Source organism: Leopardus geoffroyi, chromosome B3, assembly GCF_018350155.1.
Source record: "Leopardus geoffroyi isolate Oge1 chromosome B3, O.geoffroyi_Oge1_pat1.0, whole genome shotgun sequence".
NCBI lineage: Eukaryota > Metazoa > Chordata > Mammalia > Carnivora > Felidae > Leopardus > Leopardus geoffroyi.
Genome location: NC_059337.1, coordinates 29,372,218 through 29,384,625, shown reverse-complemented (window position 1 = coordinate 29,384,625; position 12,408 = coordinate 29,372,218). Strand labels below are relative to the sequence as shown.

The following is a 12,408-nucleotide window of genomic DNA, read 5'->3' as shown; positions in this document are numbered from 1 at the left end:
ATTAATCTCTACCATGAGTATCAGAAAGGAAACCGAAGCCCAGAGACCTTGCACCCAGCATGTGAGTGACAGAGATGGAGCTGGAAGCCAGGGCTCTTCCTGCCAGCATCCCTGGGGATGGGGTTCTACCCTTGCCCATCTGAGGACCAGCCCACCTGGCCCTGCCATGGCCGTAGGCCTCTACTTTTCTCCCAAGGCAGTTGGAGATGTTGTGTAGAACAGGAAAAAGAGGCCTCAGCATTCACATCATCACCCACCATCCAGTTCTGAGAACTCAGCTTTGGTGTGGCAGTTGGGCACCAAGCTTCAGAGAAAGCAACTAAGACCTGAGAAAAGGAAGAAACTTGACAAGACTCTAGGCCTTCTGACAGGCAAACCTGTGCTCTCATCTGAGGCTCTATCACCTGCCTCCCACTGACTTCCTTTGAGCAAACAGCCACCCAATGGCACTGCTGGGCCCCTCCCTTCTCCTGAACCCTTTCTATCTTCCCTGACGCCCACTGAGCACTTGCGGCAGGCTGAGTCCTGGGCTAAGTTATTGCAGACCATATCATTTAACACCCAGGTTGTCCATGAAGCCAACCCTGCCTCTAAGGCATTGAGGTAGGTTTTATAGTCATCTTTCAGCAGCTCAGAAATGAATAAACCAGTAACTGTCACATGTTAAAACAACTAGTAAGAGGTGGTACTGAGACTCAAACCCATGCCCTCGCTAGTCCATGAGACTAGTTATAAACTTGTGCTTTTGAGTCTGCCCCAGATGGGACAGTGGACATGTGTCAAAGTCATTCTGTATTAAGAAAACCATGGTCTATATCACTCTTTTCCTTGGGAGATCAATAAGATAATTATAGAAGGATGAGAAAAATGAACCCTTTTTAAAAACATAAGGGAGCTTTGTTTCTTTCCAAATCACACCCTGAAGGCAGCTGCAGGGAGAACCACCAGCTCTAGATTTTCAGGGAGAAGGCCAGGGGAAGGAGTTGTGCTTGGCAGTTTGGGGAAAAGTTGCATATTTCCTATCTTTCCAGAAGGGGGAACCCTCGCCACCTTGGCATGGCCTGGGAGTGCTTCTGAGCAGTCTGGCCCAGCACACTGGTGTTCCTGTCTTCTGCCGGCCCACATCCTCATGGGGCCTCCCTTCTAGTCACTTAGAACGAATCCCTTCCCTTACTGAGATCCAGGTAGTGGGTAAAATGAGAAAGAAAAGAAGGGAAGGGAAAAGGGAGAGACTGAGCTCCAAAGAGAAATAGATTCACCAAAGCAGGATCAGATGGTGGTTTTGCAGCGAGGCCAGCCTTTTGCAAATGGGCCAGGCTTCAGGCTGGGGCCCTGGATGGACAGGGTGTGCTTCACTGAAACAGATAACAGGTAGAAAAGAGAGGAAGATAATGGTAAGTGACAAAGAGTCTCTCCTTTGACCAAACTCCAGGTGGGCTCCTATGAGCCCTTTTTCGACTAGGTCTCAACCTTGAACAAAACACTGACATGGGTTCTGACAGCTCAAGCCTATATCCACAGGACCACCCTACCTGCCCCCCCGCCAAATGCCTTCCTAAGAAAACTCAAGGCTGTCAAGAGAATTTACTGTTTGTTTCTGTCAACATCTGAAGATAGGGCCCTTGTCTCCCAGCCTCTTTGGGAGGGAAGAACCTACCTTGGATAAGCAGTTAGCAAACCCACATGGGTTTTTCCTGAACCAATCCCTACTTCCTGCTTTTTGTACTTTTTCACTTCTCTGACTCTCCTGAACCCCCGTCCCCTCCCCTCCCTATTCTCTCATTCTCCCTTTAAAACAGCCAGTCACCTCTGTACAAGTCAAAGTTGAGTTCAGTGCACATGGGACTCTGCCCTGTTACTATACTATATTTCTGACTAAAATCAGTCCTTGCCACTGTACCTAGTGTCCGGCTTTGTTTACCTTTGACTAGGGGTCAGCACCGTGACCTAGACTATAACAGGAACACAAAGGAGGGACCTAGAATAGAATGGTTGGAAAGTCTTCCTGGAGCCCATGGCATCTCATCTGAGCCCTGTAGGATGAGTATGATTCTTCCAGACCAAAAAGGAGAAAGGAAGAGGGAACGGTTTTGCAGAGAGAGGAAGGAGGTGTGTGAGTCATGTGCATTTTGGGGGAAATGTGAACCTGGAGTCAGGAATGATTTGGGCAGTGGCGCACACCATCCACAGCAGGTCCAGGTAGCTGGGCTGTCACAGAGGAGACAGATAACAAAAGACTGAAAGAGAAGTTTGGGTTAGACTGCAGGAAGCCTCAAATGCCAGGCTGAGGAATTCTGATGGCATTCTTTCGGCGAAGGAGAACTGTGATCCTGATGTAGTGTGAAGAAATTCAGATGGGGAAATGGCATGAACATAGCTGTTCTGTGGAAAGATGAACACATGGATGAATCAAGCAAGGCAGGAAATAAACAGGACACAAGTCAGGAAGGTGTGGGAGGAAATGAAGGAAGAAGATGTGCTTGTGGACTTTGGGCCAGCCCCTCTCTCTCCTTAGAAATGGACAGGCTAGGAGAAAGCCTGATTTGGAAGAGGGGTGGATAGTGACCAATCAATCTCGACCATTTACATGGGGCAACGGGAAGAATCTCAATATGTAATCCTGAGGAAAGTGGAAAAGAATATCACTGCCTTGTAACTTACTTGCTAAAGATATTGAAAAAATATATCTGGGTTCAGATGCAGACCAGCATCATAGGGAACAACCCTATATTGCGAATTGTATCTTCCTGGGGTGGGAGTAGACTTCAGGTTTTTTCTGCTGTGCTATTCTGGGCCAGTGCCCTGAAGTCAGCGAATGTAGGCATAGAATCATATTTTCCCTGACTCATATAGTCCTAGCATTTTCCTTTAGCAGTATTTCTAGATTCAAATTAGAGGAAGTGTCAGCTATCTGACTTGAACTTTAGTGATGCTTATTTTTCATTTTATTTCCCCAGCAGGAAAACTGAATATTGTAATAGGCTCCTCCCACTGTATAGATGTGGGTGTTTAGGTTTTGCAGACTTTGGGACCCACTTCCAGCCCCCTTACCAATCATAGATGCTTGCCTTTTGTGATACTAAAACAAATGGATAATCATTTATTGTATGCCCTCAAATGTGAGGATGCCTCTTCACAAAGCTATTGTCATAACCTTTAAAGGTTTTGAAGGATGTCTTTTATTCTCTCCAACACACATTCATAAGACGCTAAATACATGTGTTTTTTTCTCAGACCACAGACTTTTCAAAGACCACAGACTTATGTCTTGTTTTGTCTCTTTGTCACCTTAAAATAAACTAGGAATTATAAATGACACCAAATATTTGGCTATTGTCAAAGCCCATCCAGCAACGATTTTTCAAAAGAACACAGATAAGATCCTCTTTCACTGGAAAACATCTTCTGAAGGCTAGAGTTACCAGCAAATTCCAAAAATAGATAAAAAATGAGATAATAGAATCTGGGTTGTCACCTCTTGTCCAATGGGATTATCTGATGTCTAATCATGGACAGATTGTGATTAATGTGATTGTGGATGGGGCATTAATCCGATTCAGGAGGGAATCCAGTCAGATTTTCATCTGCTCCAAATGTGTAATTGGTTTGGAGGCAGCAGCAAAGCAGCTTGTACCAGATTTTGCCGCATCACGGTGATGAGGTCTATTTTGATCAGCTTGAGTTATGGGCAATATAAATTATTTATAGCCACTTTAGACATGCCTTATACTTGTAAAGACCTTCAAAACAAAATAACATTCCTCTTGCTATTGTAGGAATCTCATTCAGCTGAATCTTGAAGCCCATAGCTTGTAAAAAGCAAGGGAGAGAAAAGATTATAGGCCAGTAGGCTCATCATCAAGTACTGACTGAACATCACAAGGAACCAGAGGTTGAACCAGACTATAGAGGAGGCCAACTGTTGCATACAGAATGGTCTTGGCCCAAAAGGATTTTGCTGTAGCTGAGAAGAGAGACCTAGACTCGGGAAAGCACAAACATCCACAGAAAGCAGTATGTGGTGAGGCTCATTCAAGCTGAGCATAAAGCAGAATTCCTTCTGAACTAGGCAAGTTTCATGAAAGTGGTGGGATTTGAGCTGGGTCTGTAAAGGAGAGAAAGCTTCCACTGTAGCCTGTGAGTGAGGAGGGAAAGTGCTGGGGGCAAAAGCTGGCATGCACATGAACACTGGGTACAAGTAAGGATGATCTGGGTGGAGGGAAGGGGAGATACTATTATTTATTGAGCAGTTACTATGTGCTATGGATGGTTCTTTATTCATCTCCTTCATTCCTCGTGTATCAGCAGGGTGCTTTGAGCTAATAGAAAGCCCAGTTAAAAGTAATACCATAAACAGGAAATGAGCAGGCTCAAACAACAAGCACAGAGGTAGGGCAGACTGTACAGTTGGATGACCCAGGGCTTCAAAGGTGTCATCAGCAGGTTTTTTTCTGTTTCCCTGTTCTAGTGTCAAGAGACTCAGCTCCATCCTAGGGATGGTTCTTATGGTCACAGAATGGCTGCCAAAATACCTGGGACCATATACCTCCTTGTCTGTGATCAGCAGGAGAAGCTGGCTTTCTGGGGCTCTCACCAAAGGTCAAGAAAGCTTCTTTTCAGAATCTCCCAGAAAACCCATTTTCTGTTTGACCCAAACTGGCTTAGATATGCCTATTCCTGATCTAATAACTGATAAGGAGTCAGACTCCTTTGTTGGCTTAGACTAACTAGTACAGGCACATACACACCACCACTGGTGTGCTGATAAATGTTTAAACAACTGGCTCTCTAGGAGCACCTGGGTGGCTCACTCAGTTGAGTGCCCAAGTTTGGCTCAGGTCATGATCTCTCAGTTCATTAGTTCAAGTCCCACATAGGGCTTTCTGCTGTCAGCCTGTCAGCAGACAGCCTCTGTCCCCACTCTCTGTGCCCCTCTCCTGCCTGTGCACTCCCAAAAATACATAAATATTAAAAAAAAACAACTGGCTCTCTAGGAAAGAACTTGTACATATACATATATGAGTATTATAAATTTATTTATACAAAGAAGTATAGCAAAGAATTTATAAATAATAATAAAATATGCAATACGCTGTACTGTAAATTCCATATAGCCAATTGATTCTTATAGAATGCTTTCAATGATTTTCACCAAACTTTTGCTAACTTATGATTGCATAATTAAGTAAGTAAATATCTTTCCTATAACCTAGCAATAAACAATTATAAAAATATACTACAATTAATTTTTTTGAGAGAGGGGTAGAGAATGAAAGAGAGAGAATCTTAAGCAGGCTCCACACCCAGCATGGAGCCCGATGTGGGGTTAGATTTCATGACCCCGAGGTCATGACCTGAGCTGGAATCAAGAGTCAGACGCTTAACCAACTGAGCCACCCAGGCACCCCTACAATTAATATATTTTACATGAAAATGTTTAAAACCCTGGTGCTAAGTCAACAGGAAATGTAAAAAGTCTATGTGAAGAAAACATTCTTGACTAGGGCCAGGTGGAAAAAAAAATAAAAAACCAAAACACATAGAGTACCAAAATATGGTCCAGTATACCATTATTTATATGATGTCAATTTTGCTCCAATTAATCTATAAATGTATAAATCTATAAATGTAATTTGGCATGCCACAAATATAATTACATTGCCAATGGAATTTGACATAATAATTCTAAAGATAAAACGAAAAAAGAAGTGTGTGAGAATAGTGAGGAAAGTTTATAAAAGAAGAGAAACGAGGGGTGTTTCTCCCTACTAGATATTCAAATGCATTATAAAGTTCTAATAATGAAAACAGTTTTATATTAAAGCAGAACTTGGCAGATTAAAAAAATTAATGTTTACTTATTTTTGAGAGAAAAGGACAGAGCATGAGTAGGAGAGGGGCAGAGAGAGAGGGAGACACAGAATCTGAAGTAGGCTCCAGGCTCTGAGCTGTTAGCACAAAGGCTGACAATGGGGCTCAAACCCACAAGTGGGGAGATCATGACCTGAGCTGAAGTCAGACGCTTAACCTACTGAGCCACCTAGGTGCCTCAGAGATAGCAGGCAGATTTAATATAACGTATTGAAAAGACCAAAATCGGGGCGCCTGGGTGGCGCAGTCGGTTAAGCGTCCGACTTCAGCCAGGTCACGATCTCGCGGTCCGTGAGTTCGAGCCCCGCGTCAGGCTCTGGGCTGATGGCTCGGAGCCTGGAGCCTGTTTCCGATTCTGTGTCTCCCTCTCTCTCTGCCCCTCCCCCGTTCATGCTCTGTCTCTCTCTGTCCCAAAAATAAAAAATAAACGTTAAAAAAAAAAAATTAAAAAAAAAAAAAAGAAAAAAAAAAAAAAAGAAAAGACCAAAATCAAACTTTTGGTTTGATATGATTCAGGAGAAAGGCAAACAATTTTCAGTATATATTATTGGTACATTTGAAAAAAATTAAGTCAGACCTCTCTGAACCACATCATTTACCAGAACCTTCTTCAGATGGATTAAAAATTTTAATGTAATGGCAAAAACACAAAGATACTAGACTAAAATATATGTGACTCTTCCTGTAACCTTGGGATGAGGATGGGCCTTCCTAGTGGCACAATAAAGGTAGAGTCCAGGTGGGAAAGACCAATGGATTTGACCACATAATACTGCAATGATTGTTGTTCTTTCCAGGCATCCTCACGAGGGTGACATAGTCTTTAAACCCTGCATAGAAATCCCTGATGAACCACCATGATGCCCAAGGAAGACAGAGTGACCTGAAAGTCCAACTACTTCCTTAAGATAACCCAACTTAAGACCATCCAAAATGCTTCATTGTGGGAGCAGACAACATAGATTCCAAGCAATGCAGCAGATCCGCATATCCCTCAATGGGCAGGCTGTGGTGCTGATGGGCAAGAACACCGTGACGTGCAAGGCCATCTAAGGGCATCTGGAGAACAACCCAGCTCTAGGAGAAACTGTTGCCTCATATCTGGGGGGATTATGGGTTTTGTGTCACCAAGGAGGACCTCACTGAGAACAGGACGTTCTGCTGACCAGTAAGGTGCCAGCTGCCACCCATGCTGGTGCCATGGCCCGAGAAGACCTCCTTCTTTCAGGCTTTAGGCATCACCACTAAAATCTCCCGGAGCACCACTAAAATGCAGCTGATTAAGACTGGACACAAGGTGGGAGCCAGCAAAGCCACACTGTTGAATATGCTGAAAATCTCCCCCTTCTCCTTTGGGCAGATCATCCAGCAGGTGTTTGACAATGGCAACATTTGAAGTGTTTGACATCACAGAGGAAACTGCATTCCCGCTTCCTGGAGGTTGTCCTCAATGTTACCAGCATATGTCTATAGATAGGTTACCCAACTGTTGCATCAGCGCCCCATTCTATCACCAGTGGATGCAAATGGGTCCTGGCTTTGTCTATGGAGACTGATTATACCTTCCCACTTGCTGAAAATGCCGAGGCCTTCTTGGTTAATCCATCTGCATTTGTGGCTGCTGCCCCTGTGGCCCCAGCCCCAGCCAAAGTTGAAGCAACAGAAGAGTAAGAAGAATCCAGTGAAGATCTGGGATTTGGTCTCTTTGATCACCCAAAACAACCAATTGAGCCAACTTTATTTGTGAAACAAGAACCTAAAGTTTTACTTCTCTTACCAAAAAATGCAATGAATGTTTATTATTTATGACAAGTGGGATGGTACCCTTACAGAAAAAGCCTTAATGTATTGATGACTTAAGTAAGTCATTCTTCAAAACAAGAATGCTAACAAAAAAATGGGCTACAAAGAAGAAAAAATCATGATCAATTTTACATGGAAAAATTATTGTCTCAGTACAAATTCAGTAGCTTAAAATAACACCCATTTATTATATCCCTGTTTCCATAACTCAAAATTCTGGGCATGGCTTAACTAGGTTCTCTGCTTGGGGTCTTACAAGGCTGAAATGAATGTGTTGGGTGGGCTGTGCCACACATAGGGAAGGATATGCTTCCAGGCTCCCAGACTGGTGGTAGAATTCATTTACTTGCAACTTTACTTCATGATAGCTTGCTTCTTCAAAGTCAGTAGCACAACAAGAGGGAGAGAGAGACTGAGCAAGAGAGCAAGAGAATGAGATCAAGAGAGAATCTGTTGAGTCTCCATCTTTAGGCAGCCCTTTTAAAGGGCTCACCTAATTGAGTAAGGCCCACCTACTTTTGATGAACACAAAGTCAACTGATTAGAACTTCACTTACATCTGCAAAATCCTTTCATTTTTGCTATAGTTGTCAGAAAAAAATTACAGCCATTCAAGGGGGAGGGGATTATACAGGGTTTAGATCTTCGGGGATTACCTTAAAGTGTACCCACCACATTAATAATGAATGAAAAGCAAATCAAAGCATGGGGAGGAGCCAAGATGGTGGAACAGCATGGAAGTTTTTTGTGTGTCTTGCGTCCATGAAATACAGCCAGACCAACACTAAACCATCTTACACACCTAAAAAACTGATTGGAGGGTTAACACAACAATCTGCACAACCTGAACCACAGAATTCAGCAGAAAGAGAAAAAATTCATTCGTATTTTCAATTTTTATTAAAAATATTTTTCTTTAATTTTTATTACTATATTTTTACTTTTGTGTAAATTTTTTCAAATTCTGTTTTAGTTCCATCATTTTATTTTAGTCTACTTCAGTGTATTCACCCTTTCAAATTTTCAAACTATTTCCTTTTTTCTTTTTCTTTTTTTTCTCTTTTGTTTCTTTTCTTTTTCTTGAATGAAGAAAGAGAAAAACTTCATTTTTACTTTCAATTTCTATTAAAAATATTTTTCTTTAATTTTTTACTATATTTTTTGCTTTCATGTAAATTTTTTCAAATTCTATTTTACTTCCATCATTTTATTTTAGTCTACTACAGTGTATTCATTTTTTCAAATTTTCAAACGATTTTTTTTCTTTTTTAAATCTTTTTTCTCTTTTTTGTTTCTTTGCTTTTACTTGAATACAGAAAAAGAAAAAAAATCATTTTTATTTTTAATTTTTATTAAAAATATTTTTCTTTAATTTTTTCTACTATATTCTTTACTTTTGTGTATAGTTTTTCAAATTCTATTTTACTCCCATCATCTCATTTTAGTCTACTTCAGTGTATTCATTTTTTCAAATTCTCAAACGATTTCCTTTTTTTTCTCCCCCACCTTTTTTTCTCTAATCTGTCAAACCACTTTCAACACCCAGACCAAAACACACTTAGGATCTAGCATCATTTATTAGATGTGTGTGTGTGTGTGTGTGTGTGTTTAATTTTTAAATTTTAATATTTTTTAATTTAAATATTTTTAAATTTTAAGTTGTCTACCTCATGAATTCCTTTTCTTCCTTCAAAAATGACAAAACAAAGGAATTCACCCCAAAAGAAAGAGCACGAAGAAACGACAGCCAGGGACTTAACCGACACATATACAAGCAAGATGTCTGAACCAGAATTTAGAATCACGATAATAAGAATACTAGCTGGAGTTGAAAATAGATTAGAATCCCTTTCTGCAGAGATAAAGGAAGTAAAAACTAGCCAGGATGAAATAAAAAATGCTATAACTGAGGTGCAATCACGAATGGATGCTGCGGCAGCAAGGATGGATGAGGCAGAACAGAGAATCAACGATATAGAGGACAAACTTATGGAGAATAACCAAGCAGAAAAAAGGAGGGAGATTAAGGCAAAAGAGCATGACTTAAGAATTAGAGAAATCAGTGACTCATTAAAAAGGAACAACCTCAGAATCATAGGGATGCCAGAAGAGGAAGAGAGAGAAGTAGGGGTAGAAGGTTTATGTGAGCAAATCAGAGCAGAAAACTTTCCTAACCTGGGGAAAGACACAGATATCAAAATCCAAGAAGCACAGAAGGCTCCCAATAGATTCAACAAAAACCGACCATCAGTAAGGCATATCATAGTCAAATCCACAAAATACTCAGGCAAGGAGAGAATCATGAAAGCAGCAAGGGAAGGTCCTTAACCTACAAGGGAAGACAGATCAGGTTTGCAGCAGACGTATCCACAGAAACTTGGCAGGCCAGAAAGGAGTAGCAGGATATATTCAGTGTGTTAAATCAGAAAAATATGCAGCCAAGAATTCTTTATCCAGCAAGGCTGTCATTCAAAATAGGAGAGATAAAAAGTTTCCCAAACAAAAATTAAAGGAGTTTGTGACCACTAAACCAACCCTGCCAGAAATGTTAAGGGGGACTCTCTGAGGGGAGAAAAGATAAAAAAATAATAATAATAAAATATATATATATATATATATATATATATATATATATATATATATATCAAAAGCAACAAAGATTAGAAAGGACCAGAGAACACCACCAGAAACTCCAACTCTACAAGCATCACAATGGCAATAAATTCATATCTTTCAGTACTCATTCTAAATGTCAGTGGACTTAATGGTCCAATGAAAAGACCTAAGGTAACAGAATGGATAACAAAACAAGATCCATCTATATGCTGTTTACAAGAGACCCACTTTAGACCTAAAGACACCTTCAGATTGAAAATAAGGGGATGGAGAACCATCTATAATGCTAATGGTCAACAAAAGAAAGCTGGAGTAGCCACACTTATATCAGACAATCTAGACTTCAAAAAAGACCGTATCAAGAGATGCAGAAGGGCATTATATCATAATCATGGGGTGTATCCACCAAGAAGACCTAACAATTGTAAACATTTATGTGCCAAATGTGGGAGAACAGAAATATATAAATCAATAAATCACAAACATAAAGAAACTCATCGATAGTAATACCATAACAGTAAGAGACTTCAACACCCCACTCACAGCAATGGACAAATCATCTAATCAAAAAATCAACAAGGAAACAATGGCTTTGAATGACACACTGGACCAGATGGACTTAACAGATATATTCAGAACATTTCATCCTAAAGCAGCAGGATATACATTCTTCTCCACTGCACATGGAACGTTCTCCAGAATAGACCACACCCTGGGACACAAATCAGCCCTCAGCAAGTACAAAAAGATCAAGATCATACTGTGCATATGTTCAGACCACAATGCTATGAACCTCGAAATCAACCACAAGAAAAAATTTGGAAAGGTAACAAATACTTGGAGACTGAAGAACATTCTACTAAAGAATGAATGGGCTAACAAAGAAGTTAAAGAGGAAATTTAAAAGTATATGGAAGCCAATGAAAATGCTAACACCACAACCCAAAACCTCTGGGACGCAGCAAAGGCAGTCATGAGAGGAAAGGATATAGCAATCCAGGTCTTCCTAAAGAAGGAAGAAAGATCTCAGATACACAACCTAACCTTACACCTTAAATAGCTGGAAAAAGAACAGCAAATAAAACCCAAAACCACCAGAAGACAGGAAATAATAAAGATTAGAGCAGAAATTAATGCTATCGAAACCAAAAAAACAGAACAGATCAATGAAACCAGAAGCTGGTTCTTTGAAAGAATTAACAAAACTGATAAACCACGAGCCAATTTGATCAAAAAGAAAAAAGGAAAGGACCCAAATAAATAAAATCAAGAATGAAAGAGAAGAGATCACAACCAACACAGCAGAAATAAAAGCAATAATAAGAGAATATTATGAGCAATTATATGCCAACAAAATGGGCAATCTGGAAGAAAGGGACAAATTCCTAGAAACATATACACTACCAAAACTGAAACAGGAAGAAATAGAAAATTTGAACAGACCTATAACCAGTAAGGAAATCAAATCAATAATCAAAAATCTCCCAAAAAACAAGAGTCCAGGCCAGATGGCTTTCCAGGGGAATTCTACCAAACATTTAAGGAAGAGTTAACACCTATTCTCTTGAAGCTGTTCCGAAATATAGAAATGGAAGGAAAACTTCCAAACTCTTTCTATGAAGACAGCATTACCTTGATTCCAAAACCAGAAACTCCACTAAAAAAGAGAACTATAGACCAATTTCCCTGATGAACATGGATGCAAAAATCCTCAACAAGATACTAACCAAGCGGATCCAACGATACATTAAAAAAATTATTCACCACGACCAAGTGGGATTTATACCTGGGATGCAGGCTGGTTCAATATCCACAAAACAATTAATGTGATTCGTCACATCAATAAAAGAAAGGACAAGAACCATATGATCCTCTCAAGAGATACAGAGAAAGCATTTGACAAAATACAGCATCCTTTCTTGATAAAAACCCTCAAGAAAGTAGGGATAGAAGGATCATACCTCGAGATCATAAAAGCCACATATGAATGACCCAACGCTAATATCATCCTCAATGGGGAAAAACTGAGAGCTTTCCCCCCAAGGTCAGGAACAAGACAGGGATGTCCACTCTCACCACTATTATTCAACATAGTATTGGAAGTCTTAGCCTCTGCAA

The 12,408-nt window shown here is 40.4% G+C and overlaps 1 pseudogene; it reads left to right on the top strand.

Annotated features, from left to right (window-relative positions):
- The first annotated feature begins 6,731 nt into the window (after window positions 1–6,731).
- Window positions 6,732–7,680, top strand: LOC123583619 (annotated as a pseudogene).
- The last annotated feature ends 4,728 nt before the right edge of the window (window positions 7,681–12,408 follow it).